Genomic DNA, 23,857 nt, shown 5'->3' on the forward strand with positions numbered 1-23,857 from the left:
AGCTTCTGAAGAGACTTTAGCAGGAATGAGGACACCAAGGAAAGTGTTAAATTCAAAAATAAGGTAATTAAGAGTTACAGAGGATTATTTATTTTTATACTTTAAAAAAATGCTAGTCTTTCAGTGTACAGATTCTTCCTTGGAATAAAACTTTGTGTTTTCTCTAAGTTTTCTTAACTCTTTCTAGTCATGATTACTAAGACAGCATAGTAAAGCATCAATTTCCTAAGAACTATTCAGTAGGATGCTTTAAAAGGAAGTTTTTTTTTAAGCCATTGACTTGAACAAAAGACAGTATAGTTAATATGTTTTTAAGGTAAAAATCAGTTCTCAATGTTAAAATAGTTCACTAGGGTTAGGAAAAGCATGAACTACCACTGATGAATCTATATGTTGGTTGCTATTATGCAAGAGCAGTCAAAGATATTTATTTACCAATCCAGCTAATGTGCTCGGATGTTGATAAATTGCTTGTATTTTAACTACAGGTCCTTTTTGGGCAACTTTACACCAATAAAGTAGAAAACCATCATTGGGTGATGCTCAAGTGTTGCTTTTTTCTGGTTTACAGGGTATACAATCAAAAAGCTCATAAACCGATGCTTTTGAATAATGCTTTCAGAAAGAACATCTATAATTTGGAGATTAAATGTTGTGCTTTGAAAAAGACCTGTATGAACCTTCCATAAGAGAGCACTTCCAAAATATATTTGTCAACATGTGAAAGCTGGAACCGAGCACTGATTAATCAATCATATACAACAGATTAGTTATTGATGAAGAGGTAAGGAGGCCAAAAGACTAATTTGATCTAAACTCAGCTTGCTCACATATAACCCCATCCTGGATATATGGGTCTGGATAACACTTATTCTTCAGATCCCACTTCAAGCACAAATTTCTTGAGGAAGCCTTTCTTGATTCCTCGTTGAAGAACAGGTTCCTCTGCTACATGTGTCTAGCCTCTCTTCTTAACTTTCTGGGCTTTTAACAGAGCAATATAATGAGGGTTAAGCAAGTTGTTATATATATATATATATATAGAGTTGTTGTTGGCTTCCTTCACTTTGTCCCACTGTTCTCTTGGAGCTCACAAGTGAGCTGATGGACTTCAAGGATGTCAGCAGAGGATAGTAAAGAGAACACCAAGCTGGGGCTTGAGTGGGGACGTGGCTAGAGCTCAGGGGATACCAGGACTGGTGGGAGAATATAAGAATAAAGGTGATGGTTGATTCCCAAAGGGTAAAATACAGCTTTCCTGTGCCCCTATATTAGAATCTCCTCTAAGGAAAGGAGAAAGTAGGACCAAAGGCCTTGAAATTCATTGAAGAAAAAAAAAAAACGGATAAATAAATGATTGGATTTATCTTCATATAAGTAGTTCATTTTTCTACAGTGGAAAGAATGGGGAAAAAAGGAAAGAATGGAGATTTGATGGAAAAATACATCTGATCACAGAAAAATGAAGAAAGCTGTATTTGGCATTCCCTGTTGATACTTTTTAAACTATGTACCACAAAGATGTATTTGTATGGCTTTATTTTTTTTTTATTTTTTTTTTATTTGTATGGTTTTAAATCAATGTTTGTTTTCCTCACCAGCTTATAAAACTTTATGGGAAAACAGACTCTATTTCCTTTTTAAAAAAAAATTTATCACTTCCCACCTGCCTTTTTAACAGAGCAACTTACACACCATAGGATCTTAATAAATATTGGACAAATATGCCATAAATATGGAGCAATAATTATTTAAAAGTGTAATATATTTTTCTTAATTAAAGTAGGTTTATTGGGCTTCATCCCAATTATTAAAAAATCACATCTAATTAATATTTCCAGGATTTATTCCAGTCTTTGGGATAGAGACGTACATTGCTTCTTCCACATGGCTAATTGCCACAGTACTATATATTGAAGCATTTGTACTTTCCCCCACATTTAAAAAATCTATAGAAATTAAATTATATCTGTTATGTATCATATATAGCAGCTAGATGGACATCCACTAAATTTAAAGACTATTTTCTATATGGTTTAGCTTAAATTACGGTCTATATGTATGATTAAAAATTCAGTTTGAAAGGATCAAAGGAGATTTAATGGGGAAAGAATAGTCTTTTCAACAAATGTACTAGAATAGCTGAGCATTTGCATGCAAAAAAATGAATTAGACATTAGATTTTTCACAAATATTAACTCAGTTGGTTCACAGACCTAAATGTAAAATGCAAAACTATGAATCAGGAAGATAGCACAGGAGAAAACCTGCAAGACCTTGGATTGGGTGATGACTTTTTAAATACAACATTAAAAGCAGGATCCATGAAAGAAAACAATGGTAAGTTGGACTTCATCACGATTAAAAATTTCTGGTCTGCACAAGATCTTGTTGAGAGAATGAAAAGACAGATGACACACTGAGGGAAAAGTTTTGCAAAAGACACATTCGATAAAGGACTGTTATCCAAAATATAAAAAAAGAACTTTGAAAAGTCAAACTAAGGAAACAAAATTACTCAGCTAAAAATGGCAAAAGGTCCGAACATACAGTTTGCCAGAAGATATACAGATGACAAATAAGCATATGAAAGAATACTTAACATCATATATCATCAGGGGATTGCAGATTAAAGCAATGAGGAATGACTACACACCTATTAGAAAGCCTAAAATCCAAAACACTAACACCACCAAATGCTGGTGAGGATGTGAAGCAACAGGATCTCTCATTCATTGTTGTTGGGTGTGCAAAGTGGTTTGGCCACGTTGGAAGGCAGTCTGTCAGTTATTCACAAAGCTAAACATTACTCTTACCATACAATCCAGCAGTCACATTCCTAAGTATTTACTCAATTGAACGGAAACCCTATGTTCACTCAAAAACTTGCACAGAAATGTTATATAGCAGCTGTATTCATAATTAGCCCAAATTTGGAAACAACCAAGATGTCCCTCAATAGGTGAATGGGTAAATAATTTGTGGCATAACCGTACAATGGGATATTAGTCAGTGATAAAAAGAAATAAGATCAAAAAAAAAAAAAAAGAAATAAGATATCAAGCCATAGAAAGATACAGAGGAACTTCAAATGTATATTGTCAAGTGAAAGAAAGAAATCTGAAAAGGCTACATGCTGTATGATTCCAACTATATAACTTGTGGAAAGGGAATAACTTCAGAGACAGCGAAAAGACCAGGGCAGGTGTTAGAAAAGAATGAAGAAAGGATAAACAGATAAAGCTGTGGGGATTTGTATGGCGGTGAAAATATTCTTTATGACACATAATGCTCAATGTATATACCATTGTACAGTTGTCAAAATACATGGGATGTACAACACAAAAAGCAAACCCTACTGCAAACTATGGATCTTGGTTAATAATAATGTTCCAATATTAATTCATCAATCGTAACAAATGTACCACATTAAAGCAAGATGCTAAATAATAGGGGAAACTATGCCGGGGGGGGGAATGGAAAAATGGGGTATTTGGGAGCTGTGCACTTCCTGCTTAATTTTTCTACAAACTGAAAACTGCTTTAAAAAATGAATTAATTTTTAAGGTTCATTTTAAGGAACGTGAGTTAGAGGTGAACCCCTTAAGACGAGCACAACAGCTTCTATGGTCTAGATCCATTTCTTCTACTCCTGGGTAAGTCATTTCCTCATTTTTTTTCCTTAGCTTTCTGCCTGCTAAATGGGGGTAACAATAATACATCACATAAACTTGTTGAGGATTACAGCAATGCTGGTGCACAGTAAGTTCATTGTTTTCTGTACAGTCATCATCCATGAGATCAGTTGAAACTGAAGTACAACAAGGAAGCAGGTAGTGTGACTATTAGAAGAAACATGTCATAGATATGAGATTCTATGGTCAGAAGGTACAGTCCTGGTTTCAGAGCTAGGCCCCACATTGAAAGTCACAAGAGCAGTTGTTGGCAAACATTGCCCTAGAAGTGGTTAATTTTTCACACAGTGATATTTATTTATTTTGTCTATGTGGTGTCTACAAAGACTGTTGACTCAATCAATTTGGGGAAGATCATGAAGAAATAGTAATTACTGGAATTTATTCAGCACTTTTGTGTTTGCTAGGCACTGTTCGAAGAGTTTTACATCTCATTTAATTTGTACATAAAAATTAGGTAAGTGCTGCTATTCTCATTTTACAAATGAGGTAACTGAGGTTAATTGATTAAACTTGCTTGTGGTCACACAGCAAATAAGTAAAAATTGAAATTTGAAACTAAGTTAACACATTCTGGAATCTAAATTCTTCCCAACCATGTTATGTTGGTACTTTTGTAATATATATATTCTATGTGTGCATTTTATGTGACTTTGTCTCTTACTCTAGAATAGGATTTTTTTAAAGATTTTATTTATTTATTCATTATTTATTTATTTATTCATTATTTATTTATTCATTCACACAGAAAGAGGCAGACGGAGGAGAAGCAGGCTCCATGCAAGGAGCCTGATGCAGGACTCGATTCTGGGAATCCGGGTCACGCCCTGAGCCAAAGGCAAACACTCAACCACTGAGCCACCCAGGCTTCCCTAAAATAGGATTTTAAACTGGCCCCACAACTTATTAGTTTTATATTTCTAAGCAATTTTATTGGCTTCCATGGCGATAAATGATAACAACAACACAGGACATTGTAAGGATTAAGTGGTCAAATATATTTAATGTTTTGAAAAGCACTTGCGGTAGAGAAAGGACATAATACATGTTATCTTTGCTATATTTTCATTAGTCCTCAACTATTTTATTACCATATCAATACATCTTTATTACTGACTATGCCAATAGCAACCTTTTGAAATTTTATGTCTGTATTTTTTTTAATTTTAAAGATTTTATTTATTTATTTATTCATGAGAGACACAGAGAGAGAGGCAGACACTAGGTAGAGGGAGAAGCAGACTTCCTGCAGGGAACTTGATGCGGGATTTGATCCCAGGACCCCGGGATCATGCCTTGAGCTGAAGGCAGAGGCTCAACCATCAAGCCACCCAGGCATCCCAAATCTACTGTTTTAAAATACATTATTTTGATAGCAATTTATAACTATTAATTTCAGCATAATCCATATTTATTATACCTGTTGCAAAGACTGGTAGAGTTTTCAGGATTTTTAGCTTTTTTTTCTTCTTTTTTAAACACAAGGAACATACCCATGAGGACATCAGGGGCATCTTGCTCCTGTTATCTTCATTCTATAGATGGAGAAAACCAAAAGAAAGATGAGTGGGAACATAAAGTCACTTTGTTCCTGTCTTAGAAAGTAAGAAAATGATGACTGATTGACCTTACACTCCTGATTCCTAGCTTAATGCAGTTAGCCCAAACTATGATCAGATGAAATGTTATACCACAAATGTGGTTATGCTCCTTCCTGTCCCCTTTAGGACTAAAGGTCATCTCCTCCAGCTACTGTACGTGCTGCCAGATGTCAGCCCTCAGCTGGTGGCTTTTGCTGGGGAGCATCCCTTGCCCGTGTAGCCACCATCCAATGAACCGTCTCTGTGGGGGTGAGACCCTCGGCCCCAGCTTAGGATGTCTCTAAAATGTCACCTCAATTTAGAGCTACCACAGGACCGGCTGAGGTTTCTACTGAGATTACACTGAACAATTATCGTATGGTTTCACTTCTATGGGGAATATAAGAAATAGTGAAAGGGATTTTTAAGGGAACGGGGGGGAGGGAGACTGAGTGGGAAATATTAGAGAGGGAGACAAACCATGAGAGACTCCTAACTCTGGGACATGAATAAAGGGTTGTGGAAGGGGAAGTGGGCGGGGGGTTGGGGTAACTGTGTGATGGCCCCTGAGGTGAGCACTGGGTGTTATACTATATATTGGCAAATCAAACTTAAATAAAAACAAATAAAATAAATAAAAAATAAATAAAAGTGAAATGATGTTAGTAGCAATAGAGAGAGAGAGAGAGAGAGAGAGAGAGAGAGATAACATTAAACACAACTTCTCCTTCTGCCCTGTCCATCTAGATCTCTTCCTTTCTTCCCCAGGTTTTGAATCCAAGAACACTCTATAATAATCTCCCTGCATCTGCATTTTGTCTCAGAATCTGCTTCCCAGGAAATCTGACAAGGGTGACATGATACTTTGAGTTAATGGGATGGGGGAAACACACCAATATTTAACCCTTCTGTTGCTGCCTCTCAATATTTCTGACAGATATTAAAATAATTTTCTTTCATTACATTGTATTCAAATAGGTTTTGGCATAAAACAATACATGGTTTTTCGTCATAGTTTCAGAGCCAGGAGTACAGTGTAGCTAGGTTCTCTGCTCAGGCTCTCAGCAAGTCTGCATTCAAGGTGTCAGGCAGACCGTGTTCTCATCTGGAGGCACCGCTAGGGAGGAGTCTCTCTCCATGCTCCTTCATGTTGGCAGAATTTATTTGCAGAGGTAGACGTCATTGCATATTGCTTCCTCAAAGCCAGCAACAGAACACACCCATACATGCATGTGCATGCACGGGCTTGCACGCACACACAGACACACACACACACACACACACACAGAGATGAGAGAGAAACACTATCTGGTATTTTGCTTTCAGACCCAGTTTTAGATCCTCTATAAAAAGAGGTCACCTGATTAGGACAGGCCCACCCAGGATAGAATAATCTCCTTTTGATTAATTTAAACTGATTAGAGACTTTAATTACACCATTAAAATCCCTTCATATTTACCATGTCTGATTGGTTAGATGCAAGCTATAGCTTCTGCCACACACAAAAAGTGTAGACTATAAATAGGTGTCAGTCATCTTAGAACTTTACTTATCACATGAAATAAAATTATATTTATTACAAAGCAAGAAGCAGCAGTTTTTTTGTGACACTATGTTCAGGGGAGGGGTAACTAATTTAATAGAAGGGATGCACATTTCACTCTAAGAAGAATCTCAAGATCTGGATTTGTTCTTGAGCCCAACTAATTGTTATTCCAGGTTTTCTTTGCTTGGCTCTGACTTCTTATTTCAATTCTTCTGTGTTTCTACTCCCAAAGCAGGCAGTGCCCCAAATGTGCTTCCTGGGGTAACACATTCCACCTACTTCTCGGTCTCAAATTTCTCTACACCCTCCATTTTCTCTTACCCAAATGACTACCTGTTTTGCTTGTCGCTGGCTCAGAGTCCATCATTGTTTCCCAAGGAAGACTCCCAACGTTCCTTTCTTTTTCATTCTTCAATATGGCAATGTAGGCACACTTATGGTTCCTTGCATGGAAGTGTGTGCTTGTCGTGGTGCGCTGGAGTGGAGGACATTTTGATGCACCATTGACACATATCTTACTTTGGCCAAAGGAATGATAACAGTTAGAACAGAAGCAGAGGCTTTTGGATTGGCCTCTTGACTGTCTGCCATTCACCGTGAGAAGAATTTGGCTTGCTGGGCTAAGACAGATGAGAGAAAATCAGAGTAGGTCTGAAACCAACCCATACCACAGGACCACACCTGGTTGACTCACACTTGGAAGAAGAGCCACCCAACAGAACTCAGCTTAGGTTGACTTACCCATAACTGACCTATAGTCAGATAAGCATGAGAATAAAGGTTTTAATTTATTTTAAGGTTTTATTTTAAGTGCCTTTAAAACTCTTTTAAGGCACTGATATTTGCAGTGTTTTTGTAGACAGCATTATTGCAGCAATGACTGAGTGAAACTTTATCAGGCATATATGAATTTGTATATATCTACATGAAATTTATGTAATATATTGCATAGATAATAATATAGGAAAAAGGATAAAGGAAAAGGATATTTAACAATCACTCACCATACTGAACCTAACACTAGGAGGTAACGTTTTCATCTGCAAGACATATGGCTTAACGGATGGAGTTATCTTGCCTTTTAGTAAATTCTATTAACCTATCAAATCTTAAGTCGTACCTTCTCTGTGACTCTTCCATTATTTTTTTCCTAGGAAATTCTTTGGGCCCCTGCAAGATTTATGAATTTACCAAGTGTTTTAGTCTTAAGTATATTGTGTTTGTTCAGTTGGGCTGAGTTTCCTTCTGTGCTTGTGGTTAACCATGGTATTAGAGCGAACATTGACATTTCCTATGTTTGTTCTCTGGTGGGGTACTCTTGGAATGAGTGCTATTTATTCATTAGTTCATCAAATATTTATTGAGAACCTACTATGGACAAGGCACCATGCCAAATCCAGTGTTATCACTTACTCTTCTATGATGATAGAACTTCTTTACTCAAAACCTTATTGTACCTTATTGTTAATGACCACACATCCATCTATACTGTAAAGATTGTTAATGGCTGTAAGACACTTCCAAATACTGCGTATAACTATCAAATATTTTAATATATATAACACAGATATAGGGACGCATGGGTGGCTCAGTGGTTGAGCGTCTGCCTTCAGCTCAGGTTGTGATCCCAGGGTCCTGGGATCGAGTTCTGCATTGGGCTCCCTGCACGGAGCCTGCTTCTCCCTTTGCCTGTGTCTCTGCCTCTCTCTGTGTCTCTCATGAATAAATAAAATCTTTAAAAAATAGAATAAAACAGCAGACTTACCTTCCTAGAAACCTCTCTGCAATCAGGAATTAAATCCTTCGTGAATCTGTAACATCAGGATCTCAGTTAAACCTGGGATAGCCTTGTGTTTCTGAACACCTGTATTGATCTCTAGACGTTGACTAAAAGAAAATTCATGGCAGCCATGAAATTTTGAGTGTGGCAGTCACAGTGCAAGTGATTAAGAGCCTTGTCTTTCACCTTCAGTGTTAAAGTTCTGCCCTGAGCAGTTTAACACCTCACCTCCAGACTCAGCCAAGTACCCAGTGCCTGTGAATTGACACCACAAACACACCTCCAAATTTAACAAAGGAGAAAAAAAAAAAGGAGTAAAATGGGATGAAGGGGGGTAGAAAGCTATAAGAAACTTTTGAGCTGGGTGGCGCAGCGGTTTGGCGCCTGCCTTTGGCCCAGGGCATGATCCTGGAGACCTGGGATCGAATCCCACATCGGGCTCCCGGTGCATGGAGCCTGCTTCTTCCTCTGCCTGTGTCTCTGCCTCTCTCTCTCTCTCTCTCGGTGACTATCATAAATAAATAAAAATTTAAAAAAAAAAAAAAAAAAAAAAAAAAAAAAAAAAAGAAACTTTTGAGCTAAGATTAAAGCACCAGGAAAATCTTAATGAAATCATTTTAAAAGGTCATTAAGGAAAGAAACAAAACAAAACACGACTCTCCTGCGACTGAAGATCAGGCCGCCAAAGGAGAGCTCAATTGTGTCCAGATAAAGTACTATCATCCTTTACCTTAATGAACTCGGTACTGACAAGTCTTTTATGACAAATTTTGTGCTCTAGCAGCAACTTCAAATCTATATGAGATTTGGAGCTCCATTTAAAGCCATATCTGGCCCTGTCATGCTTGTGTGACAAGTTCTCTCAGTCCTCATCTGGGTCACTAAATGGAGATCCCATGATAGAGAAAACCGACATCCCATCCATCTTGCTTTGCATGAGTGCGCCTCTGCCAGTGAAACTACCTAACAATGTTAGTTTTATATACACTCCAGAAATGCAGCCGTGAATTGGCTTCCAATAGCCCAAACAGAAGAGTCTTGCCTGTGTCAATTTAGAAGAGGGTTGGTCCCCTTAACGCCTCCCCCCCCAAAAAAAAAGAAAGAAAGAAATGAAAAACCAGCACGCACTCCAATCCTATACCATACAGTATTTTAGAACTTTTGTATACCTCTCCCTTTTTTAAAAAAAGGAAATATAATCACTCCCCCTTGTTCAAAGTGAGGAACAAACATACCACGTAAAAAAAAGAAATTAAGAGTAGACGTAAAAACAATTCATAGTAGAGTTAATTGCATTTTTGTTAACATTTCACTTCAATTATTTGTTCAAAGGAAACAAAAATACTGGCAGTTAAAATGGAGAAGATTTCATCTTAGGGTAGGGGCAGTTTTCTCCTACCTTTGTTTTTATTTGGAACGTGAATTATTTGGTTTTTCCTTAAAGCACTGTGTAAAAACCAAAACAAACCCCTGCAAACTCAGTGTTTTCTTCTAAGACCTGAAACACCTCATCATAAGTGAAAACAACATAAGATCCTCTAAAGTATGTTACTTTCTAAGGTTCTTAATAAAGGTCATGTCGAGCTAAGTAATTCTTAAATGATATGTAAATCAAGTTAAAGGTGGCATTGTCATCCACACAAGAAAAGTGACTTGTGCGCGTAATTAAAAAAATAAAAAATCACAAAGGTCACAAAGCCCTTCTGTGTTACTTCATCATTATGGTGCATCAGGCAAGTCCTATGAAACTATCTAGACCCTTGTGAAGCCTAGAAGTAATACACAGGGTGCAACCTAGGTCTGTTCAACTGTAAATTCTTCTTAAAGATGAGTTTAGAATGGATTGTACAGTTACTGGCCTCAACTAGCAAAAGAAAGAACAATAATTGAAAAGGATAGAATGACAAGCTGCACTTTACTATTACCAAAAAAAAAAAAAATGTAACCACAGTATTAAAAAGGACAGGGTTGCAATGTCTACGACTTTGAAATGCCTTTTAGGAGTAATATCTTTTCCCCCAAGATTTTCTCCAACATACATTTTGTTATAAGTCTTCCTGACCTTTTGCTCATCAAGATGCTGGTATCTGCAGAGGGAATTTCATAGAAAGTATCCCCTTGAAATGAAGGAACAACTTACTTTTGCCCTTCACTGGTATAAACTATATTGAAAACAATTTTGATGTTGCTCGGCAACATTTAATATATACCAAAATAAAACCCCGCCCTTCACCTGACTCTTAAAAGCAAGAAAATTGAATTTCTTAACATGGCTTCTGATATCTCTTTAGTTTAGATTAAGTGTAGGTTAAAGTGTAATCTTTCTGTAATCTGATCACAGGTTCCAACAAATAAGATAGCTAGGGGCAGGACATGAAATAGAAAGTTCCAAATTGTGCTAAGTGTGTTCATATACAGACTGTGAAACAGAAGAGTCCCTGGTGGCTTCCAGTGCCAGCTTTGCATCTTCCAAAAAGATGCGGTATCTCTGAGTGAACTCCCTCTGAACTCTACTTGTCAAAGTAATGGTGAAATAACGACATCACGTAAACAAAGCCAAACAAGAGGCTGGTTTGCTGCTATTGTTAGCATCATTAAAAATTAAGCATGGCTGATTTAGAGCAAATACTTAATGCTGACGATTCCATTCTTTGCAATCGTTTTCCTCTACCGCGTAGAGTTGTTTTTAAGGTATTTTTCTAAGCTGTAGGATTTTTCTTTTGATAGAGCATGTTTTATTTCCTTTGTCCTTTTGTTTTATTTTTGTTTTACCTTACATTAGAGGAAGACAACATATAATCTCTGATAAAATACAAAAACTAAAAAAAAAGATTAAAAGAAAAGCTAACATTGTCTCTTCTTCAAATATCTCTTGGAAGTTCTATATGTGTTAAAATGCATAGGTACATAGTAAATGTTTGCATAGAACTTCTTTTTTTTTATTTAAATTCAATTTGCCAACATATAGTATAACACCAAGTGCTCATCCCATCGAGTGAACTTCTAATTCGATTCTGAGATAGAAAAAGAATCATATAAAATTAGGCTTCACTTAAATTATTTTTCCACATAGATTTGAAAGAGAGCATGCTAAAAACACCTGAAAAAGTCTATAACTCAGAGGTTTGGTGGGAGGTCCTATGGCTTATAATGTGATTTGTGATACCTAGGTACACAGCCCTATTACTGGCCCTATTTTCTGAAGAAAAATTAAACGTAGTCAGCTCTGACAAATTAGACCGGGTTTCCATGTCAAATTTTATGTTGTCTACTCTAACGTCATTAAAATTGGATAGTTTATTCCTACCCTGCTATAAATATCAGTAAAGTTAAAATGTTAGAATCCTAGAGGCATTTGCATTTTGACAATTTTTTAAAAGCCTACCGTCAGTAAGATGAAAGCAGAGTCATGAAATTTGAGGAGTTTGTAAGATCATGGTCAAGTTTGGGATAATGTATCAGCATCCCAACAGCTATATGTATAATCACGTGATTGGCCCTTCTCGTGTTCCTTTGGCCTGATAAGGGAGATTTCTCACAGATTTTAGAAGTGATGGATATAGAATTTAACACTTACTAAAGTGATGATAGACCACATATGTTTTCTCTTCGAACATCATTTTTCAACTGATTATATGCCCTTGCTTCATATTCTATTCTCCAATGTTCTTCAGTTCACAAGTTATGCCCTGTTCTTTTTGCCCTTGGTTTTTTGCACATCCCATTTCCTCTCTTTGGAGCGCTCTTCCTTTACCTTTCTTCTGGTAAAACCCTACTCATGCTTCATTTCTCAGGTTGGAATTTCCTTTTGTTAGGAACCCATTTCTGTGCCACCCCAGCACAGAGGAAGCCCTGTCTGCTTATACTTCCGGAGCAACAAACCAATCCCCAATCAGAGCATGTTCAGTGTGGTTGCAGGGTCTAGACACCATTTATTTTGCCCGTTCTGGCTATGTTCTCAGCACACAGTATTGTGTTTGGCACATAGCACATTTCTGACTAAATGCTGCTATATGCGCTTATAATCCTGTATTTTATCACTCCCTCCCTGTGCTACGTTCTCCAGTCATTGTCATCCCTCTTGCCACCGTTGAAGGTTCTGTGCTCTCTCAGATCTCTAGGCCTTAGCTCCAGGCTAACCTTCTATCTTTAATCTCTACCCACTCATCATTCTTCCTAACCTTCAAAATTCAACTCAGCTTATGACCTCCTTTGGGAAGCCACCCATAGCCTTTCATCAATATGTTGTTGACAAGGGTGTCTCAGTATCCCCTTGGTATTCTCAATCAAACATTGCATAGATAATGCTGTAATGAAATCATCCAAAATTTCTGACTCTTGAATTAACTGAAATATCTTAAGTACAAAGGTGCTGATTTAATTCTCTATACCTATACTCTAGGCTGATGCATGGATGACATTCAGGTATATAGAAGACATTCAAATGGATTTTCCTGGATTAAAAAAGCTGTATGTCCGGGCTCCAGGATTTACTTCTTATATACTCTTTGTCAAGTGGCTCAGTATTTCTGAATTTTATTTTTGTTATCTTAGAAATAGGAAAAATAACACCTGCTGGGTCTATAAATAAGCGGTCTCCTTTCCCATGATATCATGTTTCCATGTGGCTAGATTTCAGCTGTAGTAGCACAGCACGTCTCTCCCCACCTCTCACTCAGCCCTGTGGAAGAGATGACTTATCTGGGTGCTGAATCTGGCTTATATTGCTAACCTTCTGGCTGCCAAGTTTGTATTCTCCACACTTCAGTAAGACACCTCCTTGCAATTGTTCATACTGCTGGAGACTGTGAAGATAAGACTGCGTGCTTCACGGGTAAGAAGTAAGCAAGTCCTTTTGGGCCAAGGTCTAGAGCTACATTCAACAACAGGCTTTCTTCCTTCTAACAGTAAAATCTTTTATGTTTTACTGACATCCGTGGTAGCTCTTTGGGAAGGAGTATTGTCTCTGAATTAGAAGTACAACAGAGTTGGGGGAGGGGTTAATACTTCTGAAATAAATGGAATTGTGAGGTTGGGCATGTGGAGCGAGCACTTGGAACGCTCTTGAACCGTGATGAAGACCTGAAACTGTCTCTGCAAATCCCAAGTGATGAATCTATTAAGGCAGTCACACATTGGGCAGAAATGGGTAGGCCCTTGCTTAGGCATGTCTGGTGTCTGCTCTACAGAGTGTGAACCTGGTTCCAAAGCTGAGGCACAGCCAGGCTTGAGTCAGATGAGGTCTGGGACTGGCATCTAGCTACAGTTCTAGTAGGGCAGTACTCATCAAGTCCTGTCTCGAAGAGGGCTCTGAGCAGTGCATCTCTGTGTCTCCAAACCATCTGACATTCGTTCCCTTCTGTGAACTAGTAAGTTCCATGACCAGACATCTTTTTGTTTCATTCACTGCTTTATCATCAGTGTCTTTAAGAGTGCCACGTATGAGTAAGAGTTAAGTAAATATTCATTGAGTGAATGAATAAATTTTTCTGATTTCCATCTCTCAGTTTGTTCCAAATAGTGGCAGGGAGAAGTGATGTAAATTTACTGGATCCCCTCAAATTCTCCCACGTGCGTGGCCTATTTCTTAGTGTTCCTATAAGGATCATATATTTTAAAGTATATAATTTGAGATTAAAAATTAAAGACATTGCACAAATGTCCCAAATGAATACTATTTAACCTTATTGCTGTTTTAAATTTACTATTTCTGCCCTTTCCTCTTGCTTTTTGTTTTTTTTTTAATTGAGACATAATTGACATATTACATTATATTGTTTTGTATACAATGTAATGATACTTGTATGTATTGTAAAAAGTTCACCACAATAAGTCTAGCTAACATCCATGCCACAGGTAGTTATGAAATTTTTTCTTGTGGTAAAAACATTTAAGATTTACTCACTTAGCAACTTTCAAATATACAGTACAGTTTATTAACTATGGTCATCATGCTGTATATTACAGCACCAGAACTTATCTCCTTTTGTTTTCATTAACTAAAGCTTTTGATTCACATTATCTAGCTTAAAGAGTACTTATTTATGTTGTACATATTAGTCTCTGCTACCCTAACATTTCTTCTTCATTTATTATTACTTTTTTTTAAGATTTTATTTATTTATTCATGAGAGACACAGAGAGAGAGAGTTAGAGACACAGGCAGAGGGAGAAACAGGCTCCATGCAGGGAGCCGGATGTAGGTGAGACTCGATCCCGGGTCTCCAGGATCATGCCCTGGGCCGAAGGCAGGCGCCAAACCGCTGAGCCACCCAGGGATACCTATTATTACTTTTAAAAGAAAATAGTGGCAGTATTACCTGAAGAAAAATAGGTGAAATTCAAATTAGGAATTGTTTTCTAGAACAATCTATATAAAATATTTTGTTACATGAAAATGTTGAAGCCAGTGGTTCTAGTGTCATGTGAAAAATATAAATTTGTCATGGCTTGTCAAAATGAACTCAATGTCTTGCGCTCAAAAATATACAAAACCTACCAGTCACTTATTCTTTCTAAGTGGTATTAATCTCACTAGAGTCAGTCTTCTTGACTGGTGGAAACTTTCTCAGGTGAGTGGGCATTCTGGGCAGTCTAAGCACCTTGACCATGACCTCTCTTACTGGTTCTCATCATCCATGACTTCCTTTTTAGAAACCTTAGAGCTTTCAGTTACCTCCCATGCCAGATCTCTTGCTTAAATGTCTCCTACCCACAATATCTAGATATATCTAGAAACACTAGTAAAACATTATATTAAGTATCCATTGCACCTGTTTGATTAGGTTTATTACTAGGCATTTTATGGGTTTTGGTACAATTGTAAATGGGATTGATTCTTTGATTTCTCTTTCTGGGGTTTAATCTTTGGTGTATAGAGATGCAACAGATTTCTGTACATTGATTCTGTATCCTGCAACTTTACTGAATATGTCGACCAGTTCTAGCAGTTTTTTGTGGAGGCTTTTGGGTTTTGTATATAGAATACATGCCATCTGCAAATAGTGGGAATTTTACCTCTTCCTTGTCATTTGGATTCCTTTCATTTCTTTTTTGTTTTCCAATGGCTGAGCTAGGACTTTCAGTATTGTGTTAAATAACAGTGGACATCCCTGTCCTGACCGTAGAGGAATAGCTCTCAGTTTTTCCCCATTGGAGATAATGTTAGCTGTGTGTTTTCATATATGGTCTTTATTATGTTCAGGTATGTTCCCTCTAAATCTACTTTGTTGAGGGTTTTTATCATGAATGGATGTGGTACCTTGTCAAATGCTTTTTCTGCATCTATTGAAAAGATCACATGGTTCTCAACATTTCTTTTATTAATGTGTATCATGTTGATATATTTGCTTCCCTCACATGTGTTGGAATAACTAAAATCAACAACACAAGAAACAACAGGTGTTGGCGAGGATGTAGAGGAAAGGGGAACCTTCTTGCACTGTTGGTGAAAATGCAAACTGGTTCAGCCACACTGGGAAATAGTATGGAATTTCCTCAAAAAGTTAAAAATAGAACTGTCCTATGATCTGGCAATTGCACTACTAAGAATTTACCCAAAGAATACAAAAATTCTAATTCAGAGGGACACTTGCACCCTGATGTTTATAGCATCATTATCCACAATAGCCAAATTATGGAAAGAGCCCAAATGTCCATCAACTGATGAATGGATAAAGAAGATGTGTGTGTGTGTGTGTATTTGTGTGTGTATATATACATACACAGACACACCACTACATACAATGGAGTATTACTCAGTCATCAGAAGAATGGAATCCTGCCATTTGCTACAACATGGATGGAACTAGAGAGTATTATGCTAAATGAAATAAGGCAGTCACCAAAAGACAAGTACCATATAATTTCATGTGAAATTTAAGAAAGAAAAGAAATGAACAAAGGAGAAAAAAGAGAGAGGTAGGCAAATCAACTTTTTTGGAGTACTTATTCTGGATCATCTTGCATTCATTCTTTTTCTATATTATCACATTTATGTCTCACAACACTACTGTTAGCTACACATATAATTAATATTCTCTTGATTTTATGAAACAGAGAAAAAGAATAGGGAAGGAATAGTAAGGATCTCAAACTACATAGCTACCAAGGGGAGGAGTGAATATATGAACCGAGTCAAAATGACCTCAGAGTCCACCTTCTTAATCAGAACGCTAGACTGCCAGGTAGGTTATTACTGTTATTTTTTCCACCTTATTTAGCACTAATTAGCTCACCTGCTCTAAAACATTTAGTATCTCTTAATTATTAAATAGGAAATATAGTAAACTGACATTCAAAGTCATCTGCAGCAGGACAAACTTAAACTTCCGATTTCATCCCCCCATTCACTCTTCTCATTGACATTTTTCTCAGCTACTTAGATAGTGAACTTACCCTCTCACTCCTACATCTCAATGTCATCTCACTTTTCTCAGCTATATATTCTTCTACCAACTTAATTGTATCCATTCTTCAGAGAACAAACTTAACAAGCCATAAATTCCTCTCCATTTTCTTTCTAAGGTGCCCTTGTGATACATGCGTTTTTGTTACACGCCCTGCATAAGCTTCTATATAACAGCAGGCGTCCACGTTCTAGTCCAGAATGTAAACTGTGTCCTCCCTTGAGAGGAGGCTGTATCGCAGTCAGATTCTTAATTCTCACAGCTTCCAGCACAGCGACTTTTTACACAGAATGTCCCATAAATGATTATTGAATTGATAGAAATGGAAACCTAATTTCCATTGCTACCAACAAGAAAAAAAAATGTACTGAGATGAAGTTATTTTGTTTACTATCTTCTCTACCTGTTTTCATACGGAATTTTCACTTATAAATGCAAATAAATCTAAATAACATGTTCATTATTCTCATTGTATTTCTATAAAGCTTTCTTTGCAATAGAGCAGATGAATTTTAGGAATGGTACATTCTATATTGGCGTGATGCTCTGCATTTTTAGTGTCAACTTTCAATGATACTTACCTCTGCAAAGGGAAAAGAGCTGGTACCACATAAAAATCACATCTGCTGTCATAACTATTGTCATATATCCCTTTCTTTCTCCAAAATGGCAGCAGAAAAGCTGTGCACAGTACAGAATCCCAAAATGTGGGAGCTTGCCCAGGCGCCCCATTGTCCTTTCTGTCATACTATAAATGAAACAAAAAGACAGAATATGCAGTTGGCTAAATCTGACTGCCAAAAGTAATAAATAAAATGTTTAATGGCATGTCTTTTTCAAATAGGAATGTCTTGATAGTCCACAAAAAAGACATATTAATTTAATATACAGTGACTCTCTGTACAGTAGCAGCAAGTTTCCTGATAGATGTGATGAATTGAATTCAGTTCTCAGTAGCAAATCCTTGAAAACATGTGGAATGACATGGTGTAAGGGGAAAACTAGTCTTTGCTTCCAAAATTTACCCAAGGTTAGTTCAAATCTAATTTATAACTTAGGAGTGAAGGCTAAGAGTGACAATGTGCTAAAGTGGTTTGAAACCTGATAGAACTGTATTAGAGCCCTGATTTTGGCATTTTATAATTGGGAGCTATTGTCCTGTTTTGGGCATTTTATAATTGGGAGCTATTGTCCTGTTATTTAACTCTCTAATCTTTGGTTTCTTAGTTTATAAAATAAAAATAATATTAAACATCCCGTACACATGTTGTAGCTGTTGGAGATAATCATGATATCTGAAACATAGCTGTTTAACAAATAATAGCTACTTCTCTTAATATTATTACCATATATAAAGTATCAACAAGAGTAATAGCAAAAGATACAAGGATTCTGAAGTCTCTCTCATGGAAAAGGATCAGAGTGTAGGACCTCAATGGAAGTTCCATCCAAGTTGAAAAGACCAGTGCCTTCTTCTCTGCTCTGGTCCTTGGATGCTCATTCTCTGGGGAATGGAATCATTCTTTCAATGTGAAACCTGAAGTAAAAGAACAACAATCAAAAACCATACAAATAGGAGGTGAATAAACACTTAGGAAGGAACCCAAAACTTTTCTCCCAAGCATTTCTAATTTCCTATTCTTTGAGATAATTGCCTATTAGTGTCCTCCTTACTAAGAATCCACAGTGCTTATTATAACAGAGGAGAATGTCAACTGTCTTCCCAATTCTAATTTTAATCTAGGATAAAGAGGACTACCTGCCTATACTTATTAGCTTTTATTTTCAACGAGTTACTCTGAACATATTAATTACTTTTCTTTCTGCTAACATACACCAAGTATATTCTACATGAAGGTACTGTAGTGTATATAAATATATTTGGACTTTGTTCCTAAGAAACCAAAAGGTTCATATGAAAGAAGGATGTGGAGTGGGCAAGTAGCAGTTTGTCCAAAACCAGTATAGGCTTCTGTAAAAAAGTGTGTAAGGAAAAAAAAAAAGTTTAGTTTTTTTTTTTCTGGATACGTTTGCACAAAAAATAAACACATCATCTGACGTTCAGTTTAAGTAGATGGCTCTACTGAAATTCATGAGCTAAATAAAAGCTTCCAACTCATACTTTACTTCCATTTTTTCTATAAAAATAAAATGATGTGCAAAGGACAGAGGAGATTTTTTTTTGGTTAGAGGAGATTGTTAAAGGGAATAGAAATATTATATAAGTGAAGAGACAGTGGGAGCCATTTAACTGTTCAATATGAGTTCAAATCAATCAGCCCAGATATGGTTAATAGCAAGGAATTGGGAGAACTTGCTACAAAGCTGCTATTGACAATATTTGTGGAACCAGGGAGGACAAGAAAGTCACTAAAAACTGAAACTATCAAGTGTTCCTACTTGCAAGAAACTAAAATTTCTAGCATATATGTTTTAATAGCTTGTTTGTAAATCTCTAGAAATAAAAACATTGACCATTAACGGGCAACATATATTTACACAGAAGGGAAGCCAATTTGCTCTTTTTTTTTTCAAAATCCTGAATTTAACAATATTTTAGACAAGGGGTATGAAAATATGTCTCTTTATTAAAAAGTTTTTTTTTTAAATTCCAGTTAGAATGAAATCTTGCCATTTGCAACAAAATGGATGGAGCTAGAGAGTATTATGCTAAACAAAAGTCAATCAGAGAAAGACAAATATCATATGATTTCTCATATGTGGAATATAAGGAACAAAGCACAGCAGCAAAGGAAAAAATATCTCTCAATTTAAAAAAAATGAGAAGGATGGAAAGATGGGTCAAAGAACTGAATGGAGAACAATGTGGCTTGAAATATAGATTGATATGAGTTAGTGGGAAATTTTTTAAGTAGACCATATAAGTGTATGTATTCAGTCTTATTCAAAATTTTGAATAACACTAATTTGAAAGTTATACTTAATAAATTCTATATCAGAATCAGAGTATCAAAATAAATAGCCTAACACAATAGATTCAATCGAACATAATAAAAATAATTGAGTAACTCTAAATTAAAACATGTAGTGACATAAGCCATCTAATACTCATACCTAGTGGTAAGATTGACTTAAGCATAGCACATATGTGTCTGATGCAAGGTCAAACTTGTTTAAAAGAATATAACATACCATTAAGTTACATTGCCACTTAATATATTTTGTCCTGATTAATGATTAGCTAGCTTTTATTTTGTAGAGAGGATCCTCCCCCTATGAATATTATTTAGACCATTTCAACCTAAGGTTGTTTGGGGAAGTAAAATTGATCATAGAATCATAAAATGCCCTAATCACTTATAAATGAGTAGTCACTTATAGCATCACTTATAAAAATATCCCCAAACAACCATTTCCAGGATAACAGTAACTATGAAGTTTCTTGTTGACTGGCAAATATTGTACAAATTGATTACATATTAAAACTTTAAAAATTTGGGACGCCTGGGTGGCTCAGCGGTTTAGTGCCTGCCTTCAGCTCAGGGTGTGATCCTAGAGTCCTGGGATCTAGTCCTACATTGGGCTCCCTGCATGGAGCCTGCTTCTCCCTCTGCCTGTCTCTCTGCCTCTGTGTGTGTGTGTGTGTGCATGTGTTTCAAATAAATAAGTAAATAAATCTTAAAAACATTAAAAATTAACAGTAAAACTAAATGTAATTATTTCAGAAGTTATAGGATTTCATTAAAAAGATGAAAAAGATGTGGAGAATGCTTGAATTACATGCAAAGCCTTTACAAATGGGGATCAGAAAGTTTAATCAGTTTTTGAAGCTACGACACTGAAAAAAAGTGATAACATCCAAAGAGGGCAACTTGAATATCAAAGAATTAAGAACAGAGCCTGGAGTAATTAGTGGAGTGAACTATATGGTCTAAAGAATGATCCTCTTCATATTGTCAAAATCAAACATGAATTTAAAAAATCATATCATAAAAGTGTGTTACAAAAATTACATACACATCCAAAATTTGCCAATGCTTGATTCAGTCCAAGTTAACTTATGATTTCTACAACTTAAAATTTGGTGACTATCAGATAAAATTTCCACTCTGGTAATTTTAGTTTTAAGACAAAATCCCAATATGACATTTTTTTTTCACTCTTTACTATGACATTTTATTTCCTTTATTAGAGTGGAATCAATTCAATTGCCTTTTTCTGACACCAGTTATACTTAGCAGAATCTCATCTGCTACCTATTGAGACCTCATTCTCTTTTTCAACAGATCAGGCTTTTATACATTATTACCTATTCGTTCATTAATGTATTCAAAAATATTAAACAAAAATATTTGGTGGGTTCCTTCCTCAAACTAGACTTATTTGTAAAAGCCGAAGTAGTATAATGAATATAAGGGACAAAAATCTCTGTCCTCATATATTTCACATATTCAGTCAACATTTCAACGAATTCTTTTCCTCTGTCCATTCTGCCTGTTGTAGTCATACGTAGCAAATCACCTCTGCAACATAATAGCTTTCAGATATTTGAAAGCAGCTGTTATGTTTTTCTTTAATCTTTTCTTCCTGTAAGAAATACCCAGGTCCTTTAATTGTATTTTGTTTGACGTAGTTTTGAAATCCATCAGCAACCATCAACTTCAGAGGCACTGCGATTTCTAGATTATTTACTCCTCATTCTTTTCATCCTCCTTTAGAGCCCTTCTATAATTTGTCTGTTTTTGAAATGTAACTTACTGAAAGTAAATTTGATAATATATATATACAATATACACATATAGAATAGAGAACACATATCATATCCTTTGCCCGGGACAATATATATTTATATATTCAATATATAGTGTCATATATATATATATGTATATATATGTATATATATATATATCCTTCTATATGACCAAAAATTGTGCTCACTTTTTTCAGAGATACATCAGCACGTAGAGCCAAAGAATATTTTTCTTCCTCTTACTCACCCACAGTGGTTTAGCTAAAAATTTTGCAGTCAGATATTTTCTTTTTTTTTTTTAAAGATTTTATTTATTTATTCAAGAGACACAGAGAGAGAGAGAAAGAGAGAGAGAGAGAGGCAGAGACACAGGCAGAGGGAGAAGCAGGCTCCATGCAGGGAGCCCGAAGTGGAACTCGATTCCAGGTTTCCAGGATCAGGCCCTGGGCTGAAGGCGGCACTAAACTGCTGAGCCATCTGGGCTGCCCACAATCAGATATTTTCAATCCTTTATTTGCCTCAGTTGAGGTTTTTTAGCACTCAACTTTATATCCTTTGCATCATATTTATCCCTGTTATATTTCATCTTGTTAATTTCAGCCTATTGTTTTAGTGTTTTAAGGTGATGTTTACTGTTAATTCTGTGCCAACAATATTTGTAATATTGCCCAGTTTTTTGTCACCTACAAATTTAACAATCAGACTTTGTCTCTTGCCGACTAATTCAAAAATAAAAATGATGAACCTGAGACAAACATAGATCCCTGTGGCACCCTGCTGGAGATTGTCATTGCCTAATTGTTTGCATGAGGATGTTAAGCCAGGTGTGAATTTCCCTTTCTCTGCTATCACCCAATTTATATTCCACGAGTTTACAATCAAGCAGTCATGAACACATTTACGATGCTTTTCTGAACCTGGAATACACAATAGTTAAAGTATGCCCACTAATTTCCCCCAGAAGAATTGTGTAGCTCCTTTCTCTGTGCACTTACTGCACTTTTTATGTACCTACAATGTAATACCTACTCGAATTATATTAGAATCATTTGTTTGCACAGCAGGTCATGCAGTGGTGCTCAATATTTATTAGTCGAATGAGTAAATGAGTAGTAGGTAAGTTTGTATTAACTTCTCAGTCAAGGACCCTAACAGAAAATGACACAGGATTGTTGTCCTGTACATAGCGAATGACTTTTGGCAACACTTAAGGTCTCAGCTAATAGGATTCAGTATATTAAGATCATCGCATGACTGTAAGTTGTACAGATGACAGGAATTGCTACTTGCATTTAGTGCTGGAGAAACCAGAGTAACTAAAAATTATGACTGCTCCAGGGTCTATGACAAAGCAATTTAAAATAGTACTCACACGTCCTACTTTATAGAAATGTTCCACTCAAATCAGGGACACATCTGTCAAATCAGAGGAGCTGCTTGGGGGTATATCATGTTTTGCCAATGCAAATTAACATAGCAGTTTGGAATTAATGTTTTATGTTACAAGCTTTCTTTTGTTTGTGAATTTTTAATAATGGTGTATGCAACTATTTTTATTGTTAAATATTTATTGTATATCAGCTATTTGGTAGATATTCTCCTATGTATGCATAGCACTATATGGGCTCTATAAGAGACATTAAATGTAAGATACTTATTTTGCTATTTATTGCTATGTATTGAACATATCTCCACACTATTGGGAGCTGATCATCTATTTGGTGAAGACACAAGCATGGAAAAATTCAATAACCAGATAGGTACATGATGAAGTTTAACCAGGGTTTCGTAATGTAATAATGATAATGGTATTTTGATTTTTAATTACTTAATGATTTAACACATACCTAATAAATAGCTACTATGTACTAGTTAAGACGTTACCCCAGTAAGGAAAACAGTTCATGGATCCTGCACTCTACCAATTTACAACTTAATAGCAGATTTATTGGAGAAGTTTAAAGAGGAGAAATTTGGTTGCGTTGTATGGTCAGTAGAAGATTCATAAGGACTTTGAACATGGGCTGCATCTTGAAATTGAACAGTCACAAAATAGAGGGAAGCTCAACTCCAGACTAAATAATAACTACTTTGCCTACGGAAGAAAAATAATGACAAAAATAAATGTTGCCTCTT

General features: G+C 36.1%; 1 long non-coding RNA gene across 2 annotated transcripts in view; it reads left to right on the forward strand.

Moving 5' to 3' along the window:
* LOC144287955 (uncharacterized) overlaps nt 1–23,857 on the forward strand; it is a 245,867-nt gene that overhangs the window by 115,586 nt on the left and 106,424 nt on the right. The window contains exons 6-9 of one of the 2 annotated variants that reach the window (XR_013355833.1): nt 3–63; nt 572–784; nt 2,215–2,340; nt 3,580–3,656. This is a non-coding gene — a long non-coding RNA (uncharacterized LOC144287955). The remainder of the gene's footprint in view (nt 1–2; nt 64–571; nt 785–2,214; nt 2,341–3,579; nt 3,657–23,857) is intronic. The other variant, XR_013355832.1, reaches the window with a different exon arrangement.

This window comes from Canis aureus, chromosome 17 (genome assembly GCF_053574225.1).
Source record: "Canis aureus isolate CA01 chromosome 17, VMU_Caureus_v.1.0, whole genome shotgun sequence".
NCBI classification, from domain to species: Eukaryota; Metazoa; Chordata; class Mammalia; order Carnivora; family Canidae; genus Canis; species Canis aureus.